Source organism: Macaca nemestrina, chromosome 14 (genome assembly GCF_043159975.1).
Source record: "Macaca nemestrina isolate mMacNem1 chromosome 14, mMacNem.hap1, whole genome shotgun sequence".
NCBI lineage: Eukaryota > Metazoa > Chordata > Mammalia > Primates > Cercopithecidae > Macaca > Macaca nemestrina.
Genome location: NC_092138.1, coordinates 119,602,837 through 119,630,373, shown reverse-complemented (window position 1 = coordinate 119,630,373; position 27,537 = coordinate 119,602,837). Strand labels below are relative to the sequence as shown.

At 48.7% G+C, this 27,537-nt stretch overlaps 1 long non-coding RNA gene across 1 annotated transcript in view; it reads left to right on the top strand.

Annotated features, from left to right (window-relative positions):
* Nucleotides 1-969: 969 nt before the first annotated feature.
* Nucleotides 970-27,537, top strand: part of LOC139358253 (uncharacterized) — a 127,959-nt gene continuing 101,391 nt past the window's right edge. Inside the window, exon 1 of the long non-coding RNA XR_011612941.1 lies at nt 970-2,293. This is a non-coding gene — a long non-coding RNA (uncharacterized lncRNA). The remainder of the gene's footprint in view (nt 2,294-27,537) is intronic.

The window sequence follows — 27,537 nt, the reverse complement described above, 5'->3', positions numbered from 1 at the left end:
GACAGACATGAGTATGTGCAGAGCCTGTGTGCACCCCTGGGAATGTGTGCTCATATTGGCAGGGAGGGATGTGAGTGTGTACAGAGCGTGTGTGCACACCTTGGCGGTGTATGCCGGCGTTGGCAGGGACAGATGTGAGCGCGTATGGAATGTGTGTGCACACCTTGGGGATGTGTGCTGGCATTGGCAGGGACAGATGTGTACAGAGCGTGTGTGCACACCTCGGGGTGTATGCTGTCGTTGGCATGGACAGACGTGAGCGTGTACAGAGCGTGTGTGCACACCTGGGGGTGTGTGCTGGTGTTGATAGGGACAGATGTGTACAGAGCGTGTGTGCACACCTGGGGGTGTGTGCTTATGATGTTTTGTAACCGGCAAATACGTGGCCTGTTGCATCGGGCGGCCCTGCGCCCATGCTGAGCCCGTCAGTGGCCCTCGGGTTGGGGTCTCCATCTGCCCAGACAGCACTCGAGTGGCTTGAGGTTTCAGATTCTTCCTCTACGGATACTTGGGCTTCCTCAGGACCAAACATCAGAACCAGCCAACTGCAAACTACAAGAACGTTCAAATGCATCTTCAGTAGGAAAAACAAAAGCAATTGGAAAAATTTTCCAACGTGACCCCGTGGTTAAGCCGTTAGATACTCCAGCCAACAGATTGAGTCACTTTAAAATTCACACCAATTAAAATGGTTGTAAGAGTTGCAGAGCTTTACCGCTAAACCTTGAAATAATTGAAGCATTCTGCTCCACTTGCTTACAAACTAGAGTTGGGGATACCTTTCAGTCCAAAGTAGCAACCTTCTAAATCCAGCTTAGATGCGAGGCTCCCACTGACACAGGAAGAGACAGTGGCCCTTGATTATTCTCCTGTGTTCAGATACTGTGTCATTTCTTTTTGTCTTTTTCTTTCTTTTTTTTTTTTTTTTTTTTGTATCCTGATCATCACTTCTGCTTTTCCAATTCAAACTAAAGGGAGTTTAGCTCTGTTTTGGAGAAGCTGTGGTTAGTAGTTTCTTTTCATGGTTTGCTTAATCTCTTAAGTCTGGTGCTTACATTACCCAAATAGACTTTTCTTTAGTACGACAGTGCCATAACCCAGGGCTTCTCCCTCCATATCTGCTCCCCAGGAGGCTCCCTAGGAATGGGCGCTGGAGATCCAGCCCCCCTCCATGTGCCATTTTCTTTGAGTCCAAGGTAGCTTTGGCTCAGAGAAGAAAAGAGGCCTCCGGGTTAGGTGCCTCTGACTGCTTGCTTGTGAAATGTTTAATGATAAGGCGACTTCCAAACTAATTTACACATTGATAGTTGTAGCTTGAAGTATCACCGCAGTCAGAAGAACAAGAAACACTCCCATAAAGTAGATAAGCAGAAAAAAGCCATAGAAGTTTAATAAAGCGCAAATAAAATGGTGTTGTAAGAATGTACAGTGGGAAATGCTCTCAGTCCAGCCAGATCCAGCTGTGGCGTCAGTCCAGCTGTGGTGTCCTCCTGTAAAAACATTCAGCCACATGTGGCCCTGATCGCAATCACTACTCTGAATTGTGATCCAGAATGTTCTTGGGGGCCGATGCTGGGACTGTTCCAGCAGTTCAATCTGATTGGGCGTCACGGTGGTGATGTGCTTAGCGCGGCCAGCTGGGCTGAGTGGTGGCCACCCGTGCACTCGCCACGTGCAGCCGTTATTCTGGTGATGGGGTTGCATGCGCCCCGGCTTGTCCACCTGGGCTATTAAAGTACTGGGAACCCAACCGCGGGCGGTGCCTCCCGATATGGGAGCTGTCTTTTTTATCCAGGGCCCTCTGGCGCTGCAGAACCCTGCTGCCAGTCTGAGCTCACAAGGAGGTACCGGAGGGCTCTGCTGGGGCATGGAGGTCCCTGAGCAGGTGGTCGCTTATTGCTTGTGGAGTGGTCCATGGCCTGTGAGTTTATTCTCGGGGTTTGTGTGGGCGAGGTTAACCAGTTCACAGCTGGGCACTTACCCCTTACACAGGTGACACTAGTTAAAGTGGAATCTATATTAGCTCACACGGGAGTGTGTGAGGAGCTGGGAGGGTGGGGAGGCTTGGCCTTAGCACTAGGTTCCCGGGCTCCTGACGTTTCTGCGTCTTCCAGTTGAGGGGCCGTCAGAGCCGCTGTGGGTCCTGAAGACAGTGGGTGCCATATGGACCAGGGGATGCAGAAGCCTCTAGAGGCTGCGGGAGGCAAGGAGACGGTCGCTTCCCCAGAGCCAGCCCTGCCGCCACTTCGACGTTAGATGGTGGGACCTGTTTTGAACTCCAGCTTCCAGAAATGTGAGAAAATAAGTCAGAGTTTAGGGCGCTAAATTTGGGGTGATTTAGTGGAGAAATAGAAAACTAGCCCACAAAGGTGCACGCATTGAAATGTGCTCTGTCCAGGTGTTCACAGTGGTGTGAGGGAGATGGCATCAGGGTTCTGGGAACTGTGCAGTTTTACTGAAGGAAGGGGGCTCGCCACGCCTTTCCTCATATAACTGAAGGTATGTATGCCTGCCACACTGCCCAGGAGACAGGGACTAGAATTCTGACTTTATTTCTTATGGGAACCAAGCCACAGTCAGAACACGGTGAGGGCCGAGACGAGCTTCCTACAGCGTGAACTGGGAAGAGGAATCGCAAGTAGTTTGTGTTTTTCTACACAGACCTGTCCTTTTCAGGTTTTGTTAAGTTTTGGAAAAAGGGAGAAGCCAGGCACACCTCGGCGAGGGACAGTGTTTCTGGAGGTGGTGCGGCTTCAGCCTGAAAATGGCCGTGTGGTTGGGAGGCTCAGAAACTGCCCTCCAAGGGCACTCATCTATTCCTTATTGCAGTAATACCTCGTTTACAGAAATCCACAGAAATGACAGTGCGGGAGGCTTCTGGTCTGGATGGGTTTGTGTGGACCGAGGTCACGGGGTGTTGTCCCAAGTGCTAATCCTGACCTGGCAGAGGCTCTGTTCCCAAATAATTATTCCACAGTTTCAGAGCCTATATCTGAGTGATAGTCTTTTAACTTTGTTGCATAAAAGGAAACAAAGTATGTCTTGAGGGTCTAAAAATCCATGTGGTAATCATGGCTGTAAACTCATACATGGGGCTTTGGGATGGAGTGAAAACCACCGTCACCTGGCGTGGACGCTGCGTGGTATTTTTAGCATGGTGGCCTGCTCTTGCCTTGAACTCTATCTGCAGTGTGAGCAACAGCTGTGCATTTGAGAAATGTGGACAGGTCAGGCTTGCTCCTCCAGGGGCCTGCAGGCATCCGGGTGAGGGGCCTGGGATGAGGCCACATCAGTGGGAAGGAGCTTGGTTGTGTCAGCAGATATGTCTGCCTCTACAGGCCCGCAAGCCAGCCAGAACCCAGTTTTCCTTTGGTCATCTAATGCCAGAAGAAACCTGTTTCTTAGAGATTCTCATAATTTATATTAATGAACCATTTGACCGTACATAAAATGTTATAAATGCATGAGGCTTTACAACTTGGCAGATGTGTAACTCACATGTCATTGTACCAAACTGTTGAAGATATTTGTTTCACTTGAAGGTTGTTAGCATTTTATGTGCAAAGCAAATGCCAGTAGCATTTTGCAGGAGTATTTTGGAATTTTAAACACAGTGGGATAGTGCTGGGTCTCTGGGATACTGGTGAGGTGGACGTGACCTCAAGCTCTTGTAGCTTGCAAGCAGGATTGCTAAATTGTCACAACTGCAGTGCTGGAAAGTCAAAGTGGATTTCTGTAAATGAGGTATTAGTGCAATAAGGAACAGGTGAGTGCCCGTGGAGGGCAGTTTCTGAGCCTCCCAGACACCCCAGGAGGAAGCGGGGGACGGGGGCAGTTACCCACCAGAACCTGGACGGTGAAGCTGGGTTTGCCGGTGGCCCTGCTTGGCAGGTCATTACATGCAATAAGAAACAGGTGAGTGCCCTTGAGAGCGGTTTCTCGGCCCCCTTCAGAACCACAAGTGGAAGACGCTCCAAGGTGGGGGGTGGGGGTTCGGTTAATCCACAGGAGCCTGGATGGTGGAGCTGGGTTTGCTGGTGGTCCTGCGTGGCAGGTCATTACATGCAATAAGGAACAGGTGACTGCCCTTGAGGGCGGTTTCTCGGCCTGCTTCAGAACTGCAAGTGGAAGACGCCCCAAAGTGAGGGGGGGGCTGGTGGTCGGTTATCCAGTGGGGCCGGATTTGCTGGTGGCCGCTGCGTGGCAGGGCACGGCGTGGAGCGATGGGAGGGGAGTGGAGTGGGAATAGAGGATGCACCCTCCACAGCTACTGCTGGGAGTTGGCTCTGGTAGCAGAAGGGGCATAGATAGAGGGATTCCCATCAGGGGCAACACGACTGGGGTCCCACGTGTGGTGGATGCCGAGGTGTGGCTATATGTAATCTCAGTCTGCACAGCCGTCCTGGTGAGTGGGTTCAGTTACCTTCCCATCTCACATTTGAGAAATCTCGGGGGCTCACATCACAGCTAGGTGGGTTGGAACTAATGTCTCCGGCAGGACGTTGGCCCCAGAGCCCAGATCTTACCCGCCCCCGCTCTTTTCAGTCCACCAAGCTTGTAGAGAGGGTTGTGTGGTGGTGGGTGGCGGCTGAGAAACCAACACAGTAGAAGGCGGGGAGGAACTAAACCAGGCAGGAGACACAGGCAGTGCTTGGGAGGTCTGCACGGGGTGTGGGTGTGGGAGACACCTCTGGGCCAGTGAACCCCGTTCTGTGCTCCTGGCTTGCCCAACCTTGGCCCTCAGCCACATGCTGCGTGCTTTAGGTGAAATCTCAGTCGCTCGTGTGGTGCGGGCATCTTTTCTCCCTGGCTTTGCCTCTCTTTAAATCACGGAGTCTCAGTGGGGATGGCGGGGCGGATGGTGGTCCATGGAATTTGCCCTCCACCTCCTCATCCTTGTCCTGTCCTGTCTGGCCTGTTACCTGAATCTGTGTCTCTTCAGAGCCTGCAAATGAGTGGAGGCCACGACAGCCTCTCGCTGACCGACCTCTCAAACTTTTATTCATCAGAATAGTGTTAAATGCCGATTCCTAGGCACCCCCATTGGACTCTACGCCTGCCTAGCATGGGTACTTTGGGGAAGGTAGAGGATTGCTGGGCTGTTCCAGGGGGGAATTTGCATTGTTGAATGTCTATTGTGTTCCTTCCAGCACTCTACTTTCCACGCACACGTGGCATTAAACCTGGAAGACCTCTGGGTGCTGTGCTGGTGAGGAAGCCCCGGCTGGACGAGGGGCTGCTGGGGCTCGGACTTGATTCCTGGGCTGGGGGCTGCGGGCTGCGGGCTTATTCTCTTCAGTGGGTCTGCTGATGGGATGCCCTGAGAAGTCCTGCTGTGCACTCAGGGGAAGGTGCAGAGACAGGCTCAGAAAAGACAGACCATGGATTTAAAAATTCCTACTGGAAAATCTTTTATGAGCAAAGTAATTTGCATCTAACTGAAGACAATCATTGCTTGAATAATTGGTTTGTTTACAAAGTTGGTCCTATGAACAGATTAAAGTTTTCATTCATGCCTTATCTATAATGTGAATAGGAGCTATTACCGCAACTTAAATTAGCTTTAAATTTCGTATCAGATTGCAGTCCAGATTACAAACGGCTGCTTGATAATCTAATTGATAAAATGGAGGAATTTAGTGCTTGGAACCCAGAGTGAAGGGAACAGAATTGCTTTGGTTTCTCAAAAGGGTGTTGACTGAGTGGTGACCTGGGGTGAAGAGAAGTGGCTAGAGTCATTACACTCGAGGAGATGATCTGCCCCCGCCTTTCTCAGCTGTCTTCTGGACAAAACAAAGGGTGATAAATGGAAAAAATTCAGCACTGAGTTCGTCTATGCCCTGAGCTTGTCATACGGTCATTAATGGGCTGTATCTGTGAAGCCTCCATACAGGCACAAAGGAATTAGGCTAGAGTAAGGCGGCCGGCGACCTCTGGCGTCTGGACCGCGTGTCACTTCCTAAAGCCCTTTTGGGTGAAATGACAGTGGCAATGTCGTTGTTCGGAGGAGTGTAATCTCACGTATGAGATGCAGATTTTAAACACCAAAGTCAGGAAGCTTGGTGGGAGTGGCTGTCTTCCAAGTGGTTTTCTGTGCTGCCATGGATGAGGCGTGGATGTGTCATCTGTTGGTGAGATCCACTGGTGAAGGGGCTAAGCAAACCATGGAGGTCGGGGGTGTGAAGCTGCATCTCTTCTGGCATCCCAAGGAAATACATCTTGTAAAACTTGTGAATTTGACCCTGACCCTAACCCCAACCCTGAGTGTTGAAGTCTGGTGCAGTGTCTTGAGCCCTCTTCTGCATTGAGGGTGAGTGACTGTAAATGACCGATTCCTCAGTGGTGAAAGTTCAAATGTAGCTTCCCTGAGGAAGCCAGACCTCGGTCACCCGTATCTCCATTGTAAACACTGCGGCCCCTACGCGGGTGGCTGCAAGTTTCCAGGCCTTCCTTGGAGAAGCAGCCGTGAGGTGCTTGATGATTTGATAACATCAGCCACCTTCTGTCTTCTGTCTAATCACGGTACAAATGATTCTCCTACAAGGAAATGGATCTGGTTTCTTCCTGATCGTTGGAAGAAGCAGCCTGCCTAGGGACTCCACCGTCCTCTGCACTTTCACAGCGAAGCCTGTGTCTGTCTCCAAGGAGTGTCACGTGTGTCGTGGGAATCGCTTCCTTAATTCTTCCTGCTTTTGATAGCTCGGGTAGCTCTGCCTGTTTCAGCCGGGATGAGCAGCGGGTGGTCTCTGGCTGCTGTGGGACTAGGGCTTGGGGGTGCATCATCACATCCGGTGGCCTGTCCAGGTGGGCATCATTGTCTTTTGCCTGTTGCCTGAGGCAGCTGTGATGCCATGGGGGTCATGCTTGTCAGGGCCAACCCAGTTCTTCCCGTGTACACCTCTCCTGCTGGAGTGCCTTTCCTTATGATGACTTGTTGAATTAACGTGGAGAATGCAGAGAGGCTCTGGGCCTCTCTCTCTCCCATTCTTACTCCCTGGAGCTGTGAAGCCCGAGAAGGGAGCCCATAGCCAGAGGCTCCTTTAAATTGAATTAGAATAAAGATTTGATTACATAGCTAAACACATTTGAAAAGAACTTCACAGATGAAATTCCAGATTCAACCCTTCAGGCCCAGTGGCCACGTTTCGGGGCTCAGCAGCTGTAGGTGGCTGTTGTCTTTCTGTGTTGGCTGAGCAGATTGGGGCGTTTCCAGTTCAGCAGGCAACTCTCTTGCATGGCTCTGCCTGTGGTGAGGGCACCTAGGCTGGAGAGCCTCGTGGGGATCCCTTAGGCCTCCGGCTGCAGCCAGGCTGCACGGTTCCTGTGCCCCGGGTCCTCTGCAGGCCCAGATGGATCCCACCACAGAGCCAGCACTGCTAGACTTGGGTACTGTGTGCAGACAGCAGAGGGTCACGTCCGGGCCTTGCAGGGGCTGGGGTGACTGGCCTCCTTGGCCAGGCTTCTGTTTCCGAGTCTTCAGGGGAAATGCATCCACCATCCACCATCCACACCGTGCACCAGAGGAAAACTGCAGGCTTCTCTGTGGATGGTGAATTGAGATCATGCAGAGTGACTAGGTTTGGGCTCCTGAGCAGCGTGGAACCTGATACCTTTAGGTGGAACCTGACATGCCTCCATGTGTACATGGCAAAGAGAATGCAGCATTGTCAGCTTGAATCCAGATGTGCTCCCGTTTTGAGGTGGAAGGTTCTGGGAGTATTGGCCATTGGTGATTGTGCTGCCGTGGAGGACTTTGAATGCAGGCACTGGTTTGGGATAACCCTGGTTTCCTGGTCCTGTATGTGGGCATCCCTGAATATCCCGGACTGGAGGAAGGCAGGGCAGATGGGAGGGTGACAAGAGGTGTCAGGTGTTTCCAGCTTTGGGGACTGATGCCATCAGACGGCCGAGATCAGGATGGTGGTGGCCAGGGACCAAAGCAGGGCTGCGTGGAAATGCCATGTTCCTCGGAGCATGGGGAGGACCTCTTGAACTCTATTCCTGGGCAACAGATCTTCCATTCTCAGGAATCTGTGCCATTGTAATTGAGTAGCAAATTCTGTAATTGCTCTAATTACTTACTGTTAAGTCCCCATGCCAATTACCATAAATTAGCAACAGTGATAACAGTTTGCCTGGTCAAACCTTACCAAGAAAAACCAGTGGACCTAGTTTTAGTTGCCTCCAGTTCCCTCCAAATCAGATTCCTTAGCGGCTTGTGTCCCCACACTTGCTGCAGTTCCTCCTGGGCCTGGCAGGCACATTCCAGACATTCACATCTCAGCTCAGATGCAGGCGTGCACATTATTTATAGAAAATCGCACTGCGCTGTGATCGGCTTGAGCTGACGTTCTCTAGGTGGGAGGTGGAGGTTCAAAAGTTCTAATGGGATGAAATTAGAAATATGAATTTTAAAAATTCACGTGTTATGAACTCTGTTCAGTGATTTTCTCTGAAATGAGAGACTATTTGCAGATGAGGCAGTCAGCCTGCAGCTCTCCTTAAATCTGTCCTAGACCTCGATGCCATCCTTCGGCCTCTTCCTGGGTGTGGGGTGCTCTGCTTGAAGCAAAACCAAAGGAAAGAACGTGGTCTGCATCACTACTGCAGCCAGCTCAACGCGCACACCCACTGGGAGGGGGGTTTGATCACTTAATATTTTAAATGCATTTAACATTAAACCAGCAAGTCAGCCAGTGCTTTCTGTACGCAAGCTGCCTGGCTCATGGGAACCTGACACTTGACTTTTAGGAAGAGAGTACTTGCTTCTGTGGAGTGTCAATATTTGCCTCATTTCTTGAGACTCTGCTCAAAGTGATGAACGTGAGTAAATTAGGACCTTTTTTTTTGTAAATTGGGCCACAGACCTCTCTAGGCAGAGTCAGGGGAGTAAACGGCTGTGAAAGATGCCGCCTGATGTGAGCCACGGCCAGGCACTTTGGAACCTGGGATCCCATCTCCAGCCTTTCAAAGGACACAGACGAATATAAAATGCAGATGGGAGAGTTCATAATTTGGGCATCTCTGTTCTTTTGAAATCAAAGTGCAAAGAAAAAGTTTTGCCTTGAGGTCTTAACCCATACTTGTTTTTCTCCTGAGGTTTTAAGATTTTCTTAACTGCTTTTCTCTCCCCCAATCCTTGAGGAAGTTCTATCTTCATATCTTCTTAAAAGGTATGGTTAAAAGATATGGTTAAATTCAACACTGAAATATAAAAACATGCTTTCATATTTTTCTTTAAACTGATGTATCTGACATTGGTGAAGAACTAACTGGGAGTATTGGTTTATTTTTATTTTTTTGAGACAGTCTTGCTGCGTTGCCCAGGCTGGAATGCAGTGGCACGATCTTGGCTCACTGCAGCCTCACCTCTTGGTTCACGCCATTCTCCTGCCTCAGCCTCCTGAGTAGCTGGGATTATAAGTGCCTGCCACCATGGCTGGTTCATTTTTGTATTAGTAGAGACGGGGTTTCAACATGTTGGCCAGGCTGGTCTTGAACTCCTGACCTCAGGTGATTCGCTCACCTTGGCCTCCCAAAGTGCTGGGATTACAGGCAAGAGCCACCACACTCGGCCTGGGATATTCTTGATTATAATTGTAACATATCCCTTTAATAAAAACAAAACAGAACAACAACAACAACAAAACAGCTGTCTGAAAAGTCTCGAAATTAAAGAGCTCAATTGGACAGGGATTTGGACACCAGTTGAATGGCCCAGCACACCATAGTTACATGGGCCACTCGGCCTGTTAGGTCCTTAGGGTATTTGAAGTCATATGGATATTTGCATTTCTGCCTCTGGATATCGTGTTAGTATTCGGCTAGTGTTTGAGGGCCAGGCTCAGATCCGGGAAAACAAGAGCCCCTGCCCTCACGGCACTTCTCTTCCATGTGTGTGTGTCAGGAAAATAGAAAGCATAAGATTTTTTTTCAATGAGCTGGGAAGATGGAAAAACAAGCTTAAGATGTTTACTTGTTCAGAAGAAGGGAAGTGCAAGGAACACTCAGCTTTGTTGCTGCTGAAGGAGGCCCCTGGTGGAGGCTGTTTCAGAGGTGGGGTTTCTCTGAGAAAGGTGGTAAGAGGCAAATAGGATGCCCCATCTGGTTTGCCAGAGATGGGGAAAGTTAGTATCCCCAAAACAGCTTCAGCATTCTGGCAAAGCTTTGGAAAACCAGCTACGGTGTAGGACCTTGTTGGCCGCTGGGTAGAAGGAAAACATTGCTGGTCCTGAGGGCTGTACTGTTGTTCCACTGCTATAAAGAACTATCTGAGGCTGGGTAATAAGGAAAAAAATGTTTAATCGGCATACAGTTCTGTGGGTTGTACAGGCTTCTACATCTGGGGAAACTTACAATCAGAGTGGAAGGTGAAGGGGAGGCCGGCATGTCTTCACATGGCTGGAAGGGGAGAGAGAGTGAAGGGGAAGGTGCCATGCACCTCCAAACAACCAGATCTCAGGAGAACGATCATGAGGACAGCACTTGGGGGATTATGCTAAACCATTAGAAACCACCCCCATGAGTCAATCACCTCCCACCAGGGCTCACCTCCAACATAGGGTTAGAGTTCAGCATGAGATTTGGGTGGGGACACACAGCCACACCATGTCAGGCTTCCCATTCTTCTCCTGCACGTGCTTCGCAAATGGTTCTGTCATTGGTTTTTGTTTCTGTTGATACATAATATACGTACATATTTTCAGAGTGCATGTGATACCTTGATTCACCCCTATATTGACGAAATCTGTGTACTTGGGATGTCTTTCACTTTAGTTTCTTCTCCTTGTGCTGGTTATGTTAAGTTATTCTCTCCTAGCTGTTTTGAAATACACAGTAGATGACCCACTGCCATCCCCCTGCTGATTTATCAATAGTAGGTCTCGTGTTCCCATTAGGCTGTGTGTTTGTGCACATTACCAGCCTCTGCCCATCCTACTTATGAGTGGGCTCTGCTGGGCCCTGTCGACCACCTACTTTTGGCCTCCATGAGATCTGCTCTCAGCTCCTGCTTATGAGTGAGAACATGCGCCGTTTCCTTGCTTGACTCGTTTGCTTAACGTAATGTCCTCCAACTCCATCCATGCTGCCGCGGATGACAGGGCTCTCCGCTGTGTGGTGGAGTATTGCTCCTGTGTGTGTTCGGGCCACGTTCCCTTCATCCCCTGTTGACGGGCACTCAGGTGATTCTAGACCTTGGCTACTGTGGATGGAAGCTGAGAGCAGTCACTGGCTTTATACTCGGGGGACGTGAGCCACTTTGATGTTCTCAAGCAGCCTATCCCCAAAGCCCTCCGTAGAATGCCGCATTCGTTTGTACTCATGGCTTCTTCCACTAGGATGAACAGCTGGGAAGGGGCTTTGAGTGAATGCTTGGGTTTCTGTCTTTAATTGGTACCCAGCTACACTGGCCAAGTAGAGGTCCCAGTGACCCTGGACACTACCTCACATAAGGTCCAAAGATGCAGTTAGGTTCTTTTTTTAACTTAAAAAAAAAATGCTTTTGACCTGGGTAAGCTATGGCATCATCAGTTAGAGTTTTTCATATTGGAAAGGTGTATATTTTATTTTCTAAGAAGGAAAGAAATCCTGTTAAATACTCTAACCACAGATTAAATCATGTCAAGGAAAGAGGTACTATTTTGGGGGAAAATTACCCCTTCATGTCAAAGATCAAGGAGATGACTTACATTGTTTAATTGAGTTAATTATGAAATCTTAAGTGGTTTTAAGAAGATGAGCTGTGGATCCTACAAGACATGAGACTGATACTGATTTAATGTTAGTCAGCCCTGACAGAATGTGGCTAATATTTAAAGCTTGCTCCAGTATTGCTTGATAGATTGTAAGTTAATGTAAAGATCTGTTTGACGCTTTTATTTTACAAAATATTATTGAGAAAAAGTTTGACAGCCAAGGAACGGCCTTCAACCAATTTCTTCCTAATTTCTATCACCAGAAAATTTTGTCCTGTTAATTCCAGAATTTACTTTTGGAAAGTTCCCGTAAGGAGAGCAGAGGTATTGGTGGTTGAATGGTGACTTGAATTTAGGTGAAGATCGTTAAATATTTCATAGTCATGTTTGTCTTGGTGGTTTTAGCAATTTTATATTAAACTTAGAACTGTGAGTCAAACCAAATCTGTTCTTTTGCTTTTGTGATACTCCTTTGTATGACTATACTGGTAAAGAATGATAAAATGTGTATTGGGTATTTTTTCTGTGTAGATATTAGGATTTTTAGGGGAACAAATTAATCATTCTTCTAATATACACTGTGCTGTGTGTTGGGTCCTTTGTATATTAGTTGAATCACTCTAATGAGGACCACTTGAAAGTCTGTTTCTATAGCAGATGTTTTATATGTTGACTTGTGTTATGCAAAATCCTTCATCCTCTAAGAAGACTAAGCAATGGGTTGGAGGAGAGATTTAATCACCCATTAGGTCTATTCCGAATGCCCAGAATTGAATGCAAGTACTAATTATGTTTTTGAAGTGGTGTGTGTGTGTATGGGTGTGTGTGGTGAACTCCTTTTTAGGTCATGGGAGGGAGGTAAAGCGAAGATGAGATTTGCTGATGAACATTTGTGCATATGCTAGTGGAGAAGTCATATGACTTGACTGCACCTGCGTACTCTGATTTTGGTTTCGTTAGTGTCCGTAGCCACAAGCCTCAACTGCCTCTGGGACCCACCCTGAGGGGCTGTGGTGAGGGTTATTACAGAGTCGTGCGTCTTAGTGAAGGGCACAAACGGCCTTGTGGGCCTACTTTGGCTTTGTTTGAACGTCTAGATTGTTAAACTAAGTTTACCATTTTGAGGATTATAAATTGTGATTCTTGTCTAAGAAGAGGTTTCTGTTGTCTCTGAAGACAGGAGCCCCAATACAGAGGGTCCCTGGCTCCCAATTGTTACATATCTGATTTTTTTTTTCAACCTTGTGATGGTGTGAACTAGTCACACTCAGTGCATTGTTTGGCCCAAGATGGGCTGCCTCTGGATGAACCCGTTGTAAGTTGAAACTATGATGTCAAATGCACTTTCTATTTAGGATATTTTCAGCTTACGCTGGGTTTATTGGAACAGTTTCATCCCATGGTAAGTCAGGGAGCATATGTGCTCATAAAAGTGGAGACGATCTCATAGATACCGTGAGATATAGTGTCTCTGATGTTATAGAGATACGATGAAAACAATCAAGTGGGACTTGGAAGCCTTGGAGGGACTCACATGGGCGGCTCCTGGAATGCAATCTTGAGCGCCACTGGCTTCTGGATGTGACATCTGTACCTTCTGCTTAGCCCAGTGTGTTATCGGCTGCTCTCGAGGGCAGAGAGGTCCAGCGTTCCTGTGTTTAGGTATTTGAGCTGCCTTAAGAGGCTAGGTCAATTCTCACTGGTGTCTTCAGGGCTTTAGGCCTTCTGAAAAAGCAGGAGGAAGCACGACTTTGTAGAGCTTTGGAAATCTCAACGGACTTCAGGGCCATCCCCTTTGGCAGGAGAGAGCCCCACTGGAGGCGAGCAGGGTGCCGTGCGGGCCTCTGCTGGGCCCAGGCATGTACGGACGTTGTGAGGGCCACAGGACACAGATCGGTCTTGGTTCACAACTGGTGTCGATGGCCACGCAGCATTTCTGCCAGGTACATGAGTGCGGGGACTTGGGTTTTGGGGTGTGCGTCCTGGTTGCCTAGTTGCTTGGAAGACCCCCATTCAGACCCCAGCCTGAGTCACCGTGACAGGCCTCCTGCTTCACACGCCACACGGAAGCCGTGGCGTCGGTCACTGACGTCCACCGGGTGTCAGATGTGCGTGTGTATCTTCCTTGGTCTCGGGATGTGTCTTGTTTTGAGGTTATAGTAAACGTTCTTTACGAGGGGTTTTGGATTTTTTATGTTGTTTGCAAGGAGGCAGCAGGGAGTGCTTGAGCAATGAGATCCCCTTTCCAACCAATACAATTTCAGATCCCAGCAGGTAATTAAGGCAGCGGAGCTGTGGGATCACCTTTGCAACCAATGAGAATTCAGATCCCAGGAGGTAATGACGGCAGCGGGGCGGGTGTCAGAACCCTGAACTGTGGCTGTTTCTGGTGTCTTGCCCCGCGGACAGAGCGTGCTGGGGCCTCCGTGGTCCTCTGTGGGGTGAGTGGAGCGCATGAGCTGGGTGCTGCTGGGCCCTGGCTGGCTCCCCAGCCCGGGGTTTATGCAGGACTCGTTAGACAACTTGGAACCCAGAAAGCAGCACGAGGAGAACGGGATTGTGCCTTTCTGGATCCTTGGTGCTTCCCAGTCTCAGACACTGAGTAGGCTCTGAGGGGTCTCGCCGGGAAGACTTGCACAGTCGGCCCCCAGGATGGAGTGGGGCTGCAGCGGGTCTTGCAGGAGCTGGAAGTGGGGGTGAGTGTCTCGCAAGCGGGACCTTTCAAGCGGGCCCAGCAGGATGCATCTGTGGAAATGGTGCCACCTAACGCAGGGCTGCGGCCAGCAGGACCTGAAAGGCTACAGCGGGCTGTGTTTCTGCTCTCTCTCTCTCGAGTCTCTGCACGGTTTTCCTTGGTTTTTGTCTGTTTGGAGGACGCTTCCCCCTTTCTTGCGCTTACCTAGCCTTCTGAGCTTCTTTGTTGAGTACGACAAAGCCCTGAGAAGGCATTTTTATCGCATAATTGTGTTATCCTGGTGGCTGGATAAATGACCTGCAAATGTGGGTGACTCAGGAGCTCTGAGGGTGTTCAATATCCAAGACAGAGGTGGGAAGGAAATGTTCAGGCAGGCATCAGAGGATCTGTTCTCTGCTTTACACTGGGGCCCTGGTTTGCTGACAGTCTTCACACTCGATCCAAAATGGGGGATAATGAAGTCTCACGGATTCGGCTTCAGCTGAGAGCTGCCTCCAGCACAGTCTTGTGTGAGTAACAGTTTCTATGTTTGGTGCGAAGGGCGGGCGTCAGTCAGTTGATCTTATTTGTGGTGGTGCTTATGGTGGGTTTTCCGTAAGGAATGTAGACTTTATTAGCTTTGGCAAGGGAATCCTGAGTGATAAATTGGAAGAATGTCTCAGGAAATTCTGGAACCTGCAGTGAATCTGGAATCTGTATGAAATTGAGATTTGGATTCTCACGATTTCCTAATGCTACCCCGAAACCCAGTAGTTGAGACAGTCGTAGAGCTTCAGTTGTGCTGTCCCGGTTCCCCATTTTAAAAGGGACACGTTGCTTTCCTCTAGAATGTTCTGAGCTCTGAGTGCTGCCGGCAGAGTGACCAGCTCTCTGCATCAGAGGGGAAGCCAGGGCTGCGTTCACGGCGTCGTGGCAGCCGGGAGCTGACCCTGGACCTCAGGCACGTGTGAGGCTGACCATTTTCTGTAAACTCCAAGGGTGTAGTGTTCTCCTTGGCCCTTTACAGTCTTCTGAAGCTTTTGATGTGTCTGCACTTTGTAGATTTTTCAGAAGTAGACAGCCTTTTCCCACACCCTTGGGCTGAGTTTCGTCAGAGGCTGGTGTGTGGGAAGCACCACACCCACATTCTGACAGGGAAGACTCTGGTGCCCAACTGAGGTCAGAGTGGAAATTTGTTCTTCCTTCCCTCCAGTCTGGTCCAGCTGCTCCCTGCTTGGCCAGAAGAAAATCATGCTTATTCAAGTCGTAGGCAAACCCCCGAAGTCAAACATTTGTCTTTTTTCTTTAATATGCCCATTTAGTTTATATGGAATGATAGCTAGAGAAATGCCTTTTAGGGGAAAATTAATTTCCTTAATTACAGAGAACTTTTTGGATAAAAATCAGGAGGCTATTTTGTAATAAGATCTAGTTAAATACTACAGTGGAAAGCTCCTTATATTTGATCTTACACTTGGGCCCTGTGTGCGTGTCCGCATGCTCATGCTCATGACGCCAGGCACAGATGTGAACTACAGGCACAGTACATACTTTCTGGTTGCTTTTTTGAACGTCTTAATTGCTTGACCTCTCCGACTCAAATGTTGAGTTATGTTGATTCTGTTCAGAATGTTTATCCCTCCGTCTAGGGTCCAGTCGTCTTTCAGGGAGGAACCGTCTTCCTCATCTCTGTCTCCTACAGTATTGTATATTTAATAGTCAAATATTTATAGGTTACATGGGTGACTGATCTGTTCATTAGGAGGAAAACAATGCCAATTTTCACATCATTATAATGGACTTGTTAAATGATTGTTAGTATAATGAAGTTTCCATGGCAAAAGAGGCTTTGCAGATGTGAGTGTAACGGACAGTGAGATGGCGGAGGACCCTGGGTTGTCCAGGCGGGTCCAGTGTCTTCACATGTGCCTTTTGAGAAGGCAGTACGAGGGTCTGCCTCAGAGGAGGAGACCTGAGGACGAGATAGAGGCCAGAGGGCTGTGGGGGTGAGGGCAAGTGTGGGGCAGGGGCAGGGTCCGGAGGGGTGCAGGGCTGAGGCCGGGGCAGTGGTAGGAGGGGTGTGGGGCTGTGAGCCAAGCTGCATGGTGGCTTCTATGAATTGGGAGACTCCAGGCAGGAATACAAGCTACTGAGCCCTTGACTTCAGCCCTGGGACTCCTGACTCCCAGGGCTGAGAGGAGGTTTGCATTTGTGGTAATTTGTTGCAGCAGCAATAGGAAGCTACTGCATTGTATCTGTTCTTCACCTCCAAACCTTTGAAAAGTAACCCTGTTGTATTGGCCTTTTGTGTGCCCTAAATTCTAATGAGATGGTTTGTAGGAAATAATGGACACAAACGATGGCAGAACAAAAAGTTGGACAGAAGCAGTGTCTTCTGTGGTTCTGTAGTTTGGGTCTGGGAAGTTAGATTTCGGTCAGAGTGTGTGGTCTTGTTCAGCGTATACCTGGAGTACTTGTTCAGAGCTCCTGGGGGAGTGGTCTTTAACACTGTTAGGATTAAAACTCCAAGCACATCAGGGCCAGAGTTCCTGAGTCAGTGTTAGGCGACCTTTGAATAAGAGTTGGCATGTAGAGTCTGCCCACTTTACTAGTATGAAGAAGCAAAATCTTTTTTTTTTTTTATTTTTTGAGATGGAGTCTCCTTCTATCACCCAGACTGGAGTACAGTGGCGAGGCCTCGGCTCACTGCAAACTCCGCCGCCTGTGCTCAAGTGAGTCTCCTGCTTCAGCCTCCAAATTGCATGATTTATTTTCCTGTTTTATATACTTAGTATGTGAAAACTCTGCAAACTTTATTAATACAAATGACATGCCAGAACTTAGGAGAATCTGGTATTTTCCCATGCAAATTAGTAGTGATGTGGAATTCCTGGGCTGATTTGGTTTTATAAGACATGGGGCAGATTCTTTGCCTTATTTCCGTGGAACTAACAATTGTTAATCACCCAGCACTCTTACCTCCCCCAACAGCTCAGGTGAGGGGGGTGTTACCCCCACTGTCGTGATGAGAGGCAGGAGACTGAGGCTTAGATGAGCAGGTGACACATTACTGTCCAGCCCCACCCACCCTGTAGTTTCCTGCCATGGCTCAGCTGTCTTCCTGCAAGAAAGGACAGACACCCTGGTGCTGGGTAGAATTCCTTGTGAACCCCTTTCCATCCTCCAGGGAGTTCTTGCTTTACAGTGGTGGCTCATGGGGAGTCCTCTGGCCCACTGAGAAAGTGACTCATGTTGTGACATTACTGTCTCTGTCCGGCTGCTGTCGATTGGGTGATTTGTAAAGAGACATTTATTGCTCACAGCTCTGGAAGCTGGAAAGTCCAAGGTCAAGGCAGTCCAAGGTCAAGGCACCTGCACATCTGGTGCCCCAGGGCCTGTGGCTCACAGACGGCAGCATCTCGCCGGGTCTTGCGTGGCAGCGGTCATCTCGTCAGAACTCACGTGGTGGAGGAGCAGGAGGGCTCCTCCAGGCCTCCCAAGAAGGACACCAACCCTGGTCCTGAGAGCAGGACCTCCCAAAGGCCACACCTCTTAATGTATCCCTTCGGAGATGGTTTCAGCATGAGGTTTTGGGGACATTCAGGCCAGAGCCATTGCTCTGCTGGGGTGTTAGGGCTGCATGGCATCATTACTGCAGCAGAGCCACAGCTTCTTATCTGCATTTGCTGCAGGAGAAGGACGCAGGTGCCTGTGCAAGTTGGGGTTCGGTGCAAGAAGTGGAGACCCTCTGGGAATCTTAGCAGGAGGAACTTAAGGACTTTGAGAACTGACACCTTAGGACTGTAGTTTTCTTCAGACTGTAAAAACCTTGGTGTGTGATAATACTGAACATTGCCTGAGCCCTGTGATCCTTCAAAACAGTGATGGTTAAGACATTCCCCTTCCCCACAACTGCGCCCCCACTTTTACTTCAAGAAGCCCGTTCCCATGTGGCTTAGGCTGACTGGTGGGATGACCATTTACCGAGGACAAGACCAGGTACAGGCCTTCAAACCCCCCTTCTCTGCCTTATAAGTGATTAGCTAAACTGCCTGTTCCCACTGATCAATCACTTCCCACCTTGAAATGGTTCTTCGTGGTGCATTTGCGCCTAGGGGGATGGACTTGTCTTTGACTGTCGCCTTCCACAGAGGACAGTTAGGGTGGGCAGGAAAGAATTCTCTGCTACAGGTCTGCATTCCTGGCTGTTTCCAGAAGTGGGAATTCTGGTGCCCTGGAGTGTGGGAATGGATTTCTAGTGTCCCAGCTTCAGGTGGAGTTGAAATTGAGTGAGGCAACCCACCACACCCATCTGGAGCCAGGGACTAGAGCCATTTTTAAAGTGGCAGTTTCTCCATAAGATTACCCAAAAAATGCGCTCAGCACGTTTCTTTCTTTCTCATATGCATTTGGCCATCTAAAATGGGAATGGTGGTTTTTTGAAGCATGGATGTAGTTTTAAATTTTGAGTATTGTAAACCTTAATGTAGCTTCTTAAAATGTTTGCCTGATTATCTGGAGATTTACTAAACCTTTGGAGTGGTAATAATGAGTTGATCTATATGACTTTGCTTTCTATGATGCAATGAAAGTACTCTAATTAAAACCTCTGCAGTTGGGTCAGCACGCGATTGGCCAAAACAAATTCTGCTTTTTGGGTTTCTTTAACCAAACAAGGGAGTAGAGTGTAGGCTGAAGTGGCAAATTCATTTCAGAGCACGCCAGAGCCCTCGTGACACCACAGAGCCACACCTAGGAAGATGTGGTTTCTGTAACAAGCTTTGGAAAACCAAAGTTCAACTTAATTATCCAACTTTGTTACAGAAAAAGCTTAGACCAGATGGCCAAAGACCTGATTGTTTCATGGTTGAGACATGGTTATAAAATTGCCCTTACTTGGTGCCAATCAGTGTTGGTCCACAGTGATACTCCTCCAACCTCACTGAATAGTTTGGAGACTGATATGAGACTGTGAAAATCTCCTTAAGGTGAAAAGGTCTCTGGAGCACCTGGGAATATCTGCACACCCGTGGCCATTCCCCTATAAGATGGAAAGGACGGCTGGGTCACGCGGGAGCATCCGCACACCAGTGGCCGTCCTCTTTAAGACGGAAAGGGCTGCTGGGGTGCCCCGCAATGTCTGCACACCCGCGGCCATTGTGGCTGTCCCCCTTTCTGCTCAGTCACCTCTGTGTCCCCGCATTCAGGCTTTGGGACACTCATGAACAGCTCGTACCCTGGGCTGGTGAGGAAAGAGTGGGAGGTTTTTCTGAGGCTCTGTCACTGTCTGCCCTGTCATGAGCTGGGCAAGGCAGTGGCAGTGACCCTGGAGGAGTCTGGTCAGTGAGGGCTCCGGCAGGAAGTGCTGAGGCTTGAGGTGGCTCTGCCAGTCGTCACCAAATGTCTTCCCTCTTATTTCCATGATTCCTTCTAGTTCTGCACCTTGCACTGCAGAGTCTCTGTGTGTCTATAAATACACATGAGTTACGATACAGGTGTCTCTTTCCCCTCTTTCAGGGGCTGGGCCCAGGGAGTGAAGTGCAAGACTCCCTTACTGCTGGATGCCCACCAGCACGAGGCACTGCCTGCCCTGCTGACGAATGCCTACAGCGAGTCCTGGAAGCCTCCTTCTGAGCACCTGGCCTGTTGACGGTGTATACGGGAGACAACGGAGCTCCCCTTGCCCCACCCTGAGCAGAGACTGGGGAGGCGGGGGCAGCACTGCCCCCATGGTGCATCCTTGGTGCATGGAGGAAAGTCTGTTTAGCCGGGCGAGGTGGCGGGCGCCTGTAGTCCCAGCTACTCGGGAGGCTGAGGCAGGAGAATGGCGTAAGCCCGGGAGGCGGAGCTTGCAGTGAGCTGAGATCCGGCCACTGCACTCCAGCCTGGGCGACAGAGTGAGACTCTGTCTCAAGAAAAAAAAAGAAAAAAAAAACACAGCCCATCCTCTCAAAAGCAGGGTGACAACCACATTTACTTCTGGAATCTTAAGAAAGGGCCTGTCTCTTTGAGAGAAGAATGTGGCATGAATGTGTGTACCTCCTTTGTTTTTTTTGAGACAGTTTCCCTCTGTCACCCAGGCTGGAGTGCGGTGGTGCAATCTCAGCTCACTGCAAGCTCTGCCTCCCGGGTTCATGCAATTCTCCAGCCTCAGCCTCCCAAGTAGCTGGGACTACAGGCACCCGCCACCACGCCTGGCTAATTGTTTGTATTTTTAGTAGAGACGGGGTTTCACCGTGTTAGCCAGGATGGTCTCGGTTTCCTGATCTCTTGATCTGTCCACTTCGGCCTCCCAAAGTGCTGGGATCATAGGTGTGAGCCACCGCGCTGGGCCGTATGTGTGTACCTCTTTACAAGTCTTGCCCGATCTTTGCATTGAAAAATTATTGAAAACCTTAAGGATGTAACTGACAAGATCTTTATAGATTTCTCCAAGTAAAAATTTGGAAAAGTGAAGTGAACCCATAATTTGTTTTATTTCTGAGTCCCACACTTGGATTTTTAAATGTGGGCAAAACATCTGTATGTTCTTCAGCCTGATTTCCGTGGAATCGTGAAAGAAACGTGCTGAAGTTGCCGTGCGGATTTTGTTATGTGGCGGTGACAAGTGGGGCTGGTCATTAAACAACTGGAGGGATCCCTATCCTTTCTGTGCTCTTGTTGGACACTAGGCACGTGCTTGGGTGTTTTCTGTGTGTGTGGACAAGATGAGGACAGAATTTCCAGATTCACACGGTGGTATCTTCTCCCTTTTCTGTTAAAACGTGTCTTCTGCTGCTTCTACATAGACCAAGTGTTTCTTTCTCTTGCCTGTCTACAGAAACGCTGTTTAACAAAAACTGCATTGTAAGCATGTGAAGCTGAATTCCACATGATAAAGCAGATAGAGATGACTGAGTATACTGTTTTGTGGAAGGAAGGTTTAAAATGATTTTTAGCTTTTTCCCTGAAATAGGGAATACTTTTAACTTTTTCCCTGAGATAGGGAATAATGAAATGGGAAAATAATTAAATTTTCCCATATAATTGTTAGATTATATTTAATTATTAGATTATTCATGTATTGCAAGGGAAAAAGGAACTAGATCATCCCATGTACCCAAATGAAAATTTAAAGGGTATGGGCGAGTTCATTTGAACTCCTTTAATTTGTTTTTGTTTGTTTGTTTTTGACAGTCTCACTCGGTTTCTCAGGCTGGGTGCAGTAGTACAATGACAGCTCTCTGCAACCCCAACCTTCTAGGCTCAAGTGATTCTCCTGCCTCAGCCTCCCCAACTGCTGGGATTTACAGGCGTTAACCACCACACACAGCTTATCACCTCTTGGAGACTAGCTATGAGTTTGGGCATTCACTGAACTATATTTTGGTTAATTCTCAAAGTTTGTCACTGTTTATCTTTAATTTGCTAAAAATCTACATATATTGTAAAATGAGTTACATTTCCTTAGCATTCACGGATTCCCTGTTAGTGGGGCAGAGACGCAGAAGGGCAGAAGGCATTCGGACGTCATCAGGTTTGCAGTTGAGTGCTTTCCCCGAACACACTGGAGCTCTGGGCTCTGTGGCCCCACGGGGGTCCTCTGTCCACTGAGGGGGCCAGGTTACCTGGGAGGTACCTCCAGCCTCTGCAATTTTGCCCTTTTCAGGTTAACATCTCATCGTTGTCCTGGACAGCACTGTCTTTCGTTCACTGACCCATGAGTGGACAGCTGGTCAGTGGCCAGTGCTGCTTCCTTCAGCTGGGAGGTGGTGATGTGATAACACTTCCGTGGAAATTGGTTCTTGGTGTATTAAGGGTTCAGTTGTATGTTTATTTTTAATCTGCACCTCTGAATTGGTCTTTTGATTGCAAAGAGATTGCTTACTGGATTTGTTTCTGAATATTTGGTGGATAACAGGAGAACCTTGCTTATCTGTGTGTTCATTTAATGTGTTTTTGCCAGGCATTTATATGGGTGTGTTAGCCCCTAGCCCACTTTCTGTGTGTGGTGGAGTCATTGAAATCATTTATGTGAAGTCTCTCTTCTATCAAGGCTAGAGGACGTGGGGTGGTGTCTCCCTAAACTAGAGGGAAATGGCATTGTTCTGCCCTCCTCCCTGGGAACGCTGGTGTTTCCAGGTCTCTGAACTTGGCTCCCACACTGGGAGAGTGGCTGTGGCTTCTGGAGCCCGTTTTGGGCGGGACTGACTCCTTCATTTGCTTTATTCCCCACCGTCTTTGCTGCTTTGTGACGCAGGGATGAGGGAGTTGGGCCCGGGGGCCTTGCCTGTGCCTGAAGGGCCCGATGCAGAAAACTCCTGGTGGGAAGGATGTTCCTTGAGGGCAGCTTTTGGAGTCTCTTCCTACTTTTAACTAAGAAGCAGCTATTCACATGGTTCTATTCTGCTGGTGTGTTTCAAAATAATTGGTGTAGAGTTGCGAAGATGTCCGAGACACCCATGATCCACTCCGGGCCAGTGCCGGGCATTGTGCTCAGATGCCTTCAGACCACATTCACATGCCAAAGATTCTTGCTTGGTTATTCTCAAACTTAAGAGAATCTAAAACGCGAGCCACGGTATGGATTTTCTCTTGAGCCCCCATGACTTTGCCTTGTATTTTGGGCATGAATGACTTCATCAAGGGGAAAGAATTTGAGGAAGGAGCCTCTGAGGCTAGGAGGGGGTGGGAAGGGGTGGGGGGAAGAGGAGGGAAAAGGAGCTGTAGAGGGAGGAACCAGGCTGGGGCTGGGGCATCTCCCCATGATGCTCCCCCACCCCTGGCGCGAGGCCCCAGGGACTGACTGATTTTCCCACAAGAAATGTGTATAATTGCGTGTCTGTTTTGTGGGCTGGCCATTTGGATTGAGGGAATGTCTGTGTTGTGATTCCTTATTGATTCGAAGGTTGGAAAGGTTTGTGCTCAATACAGGGGTCTCTTGGTGCTATGGGAAATGTGATCGCAGCTGCCTTCTGGGTGGGGAGAGCCCTCGAGGCCATCAGTGGTGGCCGGTGTCGGCCTTCGCTTCCCTGGGTGAGCTGCCCTCAGGGTTGGAAGGGAGGCCCTCGGTGGTGGCCGCTGTTGGCCTTCGCCTCCCTGGGTGAGGGCTGCTCCATCCCCGGCTCTCCGACTCCTTGCCTGGCACCTTCCTCGTTGGGGGCCGTGATCCATCAACTTTGTCCACGCGTGTCCTGCAGACTAGTGCTGACTGCAGGTTGAGGAGTGGTCAGAGGAGGCCAGAGGAGGCCCTCGTGATGCAAAGCTAAACGTTTAATGATGGCGCTGCTGAGTGCATGAGCCACGTCAGCCCAAGAGTCTGAGTAAGAGGAAACCGCGGGGTGGAGGGAAGACTGGACAGATGGGTGCTTTCCTCGGCCCCTGGGAGCACGGCCATGTCCACGCTCAGACCTCCTGGTTTCTCCCATATTTCCATAAATAGCAAGGGAAGGATATGGGGCACCCAGGGACCTCAGGGGTATAAGCTGTGTCCTCGCGTGGCCCCAGCTGTGGCCAGTGACGTTATTCTCTTTAACCTCAGGCTTATTTTCTATAAAAACACAAAGGGACAGAAGTAGTTCAAGGGCCTGTAAAGACTTACGTAATTGTTAATAGGCCTACTTTTATGCTTTCTTATGTATTAAGAGCAAATCATGAAACAAACTCATTTCTGTTTGAAGAAATCTTTACTGCTCTCATTTTTGTGGCAAGCAGCCTTGATTCTTTGCTTAGTGAGCGTTAGTGCCCTCCTGCCCAGTGCTGCTGCCTGGCGTGTCCTCGCACACACCTCTGTCCATTGGTCTCCGTTCACCTTTCCGCCTAGAATTGTAGGAGGGGCGCTGGGATCTTAGGGCTAGAAAGAAACCCTGAAGACCACTTTTAGGGGCGACTTTTAGTCAGGGCTTCCAGAGAGACAGCCAGCCAGGTGTGCGTGTGTCTCCAGGGCGAGGCCTGCTGCAGGGGCTACAGAGTCCAAGAAGCCCCAGGACCCACAGCCTGCAAGCTATAGTCCTGAGAGGGTGTGGCTTGAAGACTTGAGAAGCGGAGGTTGCAGATCCGACCAGGGTCTGAGGAGCTGAGACCCAGGAGCACGGGCTGCAGAAGACAGATGTCACTGGCCCATCAGCCAGAGAGGTGGAGTGAACCCAGTTTTCCCCGCCTTGCTGTTTTACTCGGGCCCTGGGGGGATAGGGTGGTGCCCCCCACACCGGCGAGGATGGGTCTCCACTCAGTCCAGAGACAAACATGCATCTCACACAGAAATAATGCAGAACCAGCCATCTGGGCACCCCGGGCATGCTCAGGTTGATGCACAAAACCAATGCCGCGCGTGGCCCTGACATCTGCGTGTTCGCATCACTCCACACACATTGCTCAGTCATCGCCTTGGTGAGTTTGTAAGCTCGTTGTGTGGTTCTGGGGCTCTTTGTCCCTGGTGATGAGAGGCTCCCCACTGTCCCAGCTCAGGTATGGAAGGTGATGGCACCAGCGGCTCCTTGTTTCTCAGACACCTGAGTGGGTGCTCTGTGCAGCCAGTTCAACCTGCAGCAGCATCTGTTTCCTATGCCGATTCCATTCGGAGTATGTGCCTCCCTTCTGTTGAGGGTGCAGCCTTCTTTCAGGGAAGAACAGTGTCCTGTTCGCCTATATCGCCTGTGGTGTATCTCATGGCTGAATAAGTAGCTATAGGATACCTCGGTGGCTGAATGATAGGTTCATTGGAAGGAAAACTTTATATATTTTTTTCTTTTTGGGATGGAGTTTCACACTCAACGCCCAGGCTGACGTGCAATGGCACGATCTTGGCTCATTGCAAACTCTCCCTCCCGGGTTCAAGTGATTCTCCTCCCTCAGCCTCCCAAGTAACTGGGGCTACAGGCTTCCGCCACCATGCCTGGCTAATTTTCGTATTTTCGTTAGAGAAGGGGTTTCACCATGTTGGCCAGGCTGGTCTTAAACTCTTGACCTCAGGTGATGCGCCCACCTCGGCCACCCAAAGTGCTGGGATTACGGCCATGAGCCCCTGCACCCAGGAACTTAATACCGTTTTTTTTTTCCTTTAAATCGTAATGGGCTTGTTAAATGCTTACGGTTTTTTTTTTTTTAATTTATTATTATTATACTTTAAGTTCTAAGGTACATGTGCATAACGTGCAGGTTTGTTACATATGTATACTTGTGCCTTGTTGGTGTGCTGCACCCATCAACTCGTCAGCACCCATCAACTCGTCATTTACATCAGGTATAACTCCCAATGCAATTCCTCCCCCCTCCCCCCTCCCCATGATAGGCCCCGGTGTGTGATGTTCCCCTTCCCGAGTCCAAGTGATCTCATTGTTCAGTTCCCACCTATGAGTGAGAACATGCGGTGTTTGGTTTTCTCTTCTTGTGATAGTTTGCTAAGAAGGATGGTTTCCAGCTGCATCCATGTCCCTACAAAGGACACAAACTCATCCTTTTTGATGGCTGCATAGTATTCCATGGTGTATATGTGCCACATTTTCTTAATCCAGTCTGTCACTGATGGACATTTGGGTTGATTCCAAGTCTTTGCTATTGTGAATAGTGCCGCAATAAACATACGTGTGCATGTGTCTTTATAGCAGCATAATTTATAATCCTTTGGGTATATACCCAGTAATGGGATGGCTGGGTCATATGGTACATCTAGTTCTAGATCCTTGAGGAATCGCCATACTGTTTTCCATAATGGTTGAACTGGTTTACTATCCCACCAACAGTATAAAAGTGTTCCTATTTCTCCACATCCTCTCCAGCACCTGTTGTTTCCTGACTTTTTAATGATCGCCATTCTAACTGGTGTGAGATGGTATCTCATTGTGGTTTTGATTTGCATTTCTCTGATGGCCAGTGATGATGAGCATTTTTTCATGTGTCTGTTGGCTGTATGAATGTCTTCTTTTGAGAAATGTCTGTTCATATCCTTTGCCCACTTTTTGATGGGGTTGTTTGTTTTTTTCTTGTAAATTTGTTTGAGTTCTTTGTAGGTTCTGGATATTAGCCCTTTGTCAGATGAGTAGATTGCAAAAATTTTCTCCCATTCTGTAGGTTGCCTGTTCACTCTGATGGTAGTTTCTTTTGCTGTGCAGAAGCTCTTTAGTTTAATGAGATCCCATTTGTCAATTTTGGCTTTTGCTGCCGTTGCTTTTGGTGTTTTAGACATGAAATCTTTGCCCATGCCTATGTCCTGAATGGTACTACCTAGGTTTTCCTCTAGGATTTTGATGGTACTAGGTCTAACATTTAAGTCTCTAATCCATCTTGAATGAATGTTCGTATGAAAAAACTGCTTTAAAGTTCATATGGAACCAAAAAAGAGCCCGCATCTCCAAGACAATCCTAAGTCAAAAGAACAAAGCTGGAGGCATCACGCTACCTGACTTCAAACTCTACTACAAGGCTACAGTAACCAAAACAGCATGGTACTGGTACCAAAACAGAGATATAGACCAATGGAACAGAACAGAGTCCTCAGAAATAATACCACACATCTACAGCCATCTGATCTTTGACAAACCTGAGAGAAACAAGAAATGGGGAAAGGATTCCCTATTTAATAAATGGTGCTGGGAAAATTGGCTAGCCATAAGTAGAAAGCTGAAACTGGATCCTTTCCTTACTCCTTATACGAAAATTAAATGCTTACGTTAATGTTTATTTTTAAAAATGTTATCTGTGACCTTTCAGCTTTTCATAGCACTTCTCGTGTGAATATTTTAAAAAGGCCCTTTAGTCGTGGGGGAGAAGGAGGTTATCCCTTTCAGCAGAGGGAGATGGAAGAACAGGCCCTGGTGGGTCTGAGCACAGGCAGTCACCCCAGCCTTGGTGCTTGCTTAGGTCTGTTCTCCGTTCACCGTAGCCGCATCCACTCTCATTGTCAGCTTAAGAATAAGCTTTTTCCTCTTTCTAATCGGAACAGTTAGTTTGTTAACCGTCACATTAAGGTATCGAGAATGATGGCTTTCAGGCCTCAGATATGACACAAGTAATAAATGCAGCTGACCCTGAACAACATGGGTTTTGAGCTTCGAAGGATCACTTATGTTAATTTTTTTTCCAACCAAACCCTTACTGAAAAAACCTGGCTTTGTGGAGGGCCGACGTTTCCTACATGTGGTTCCATAGGGTGGCCGTGGGGTCCTGTGGATACGTAGATTTGGGTAAACT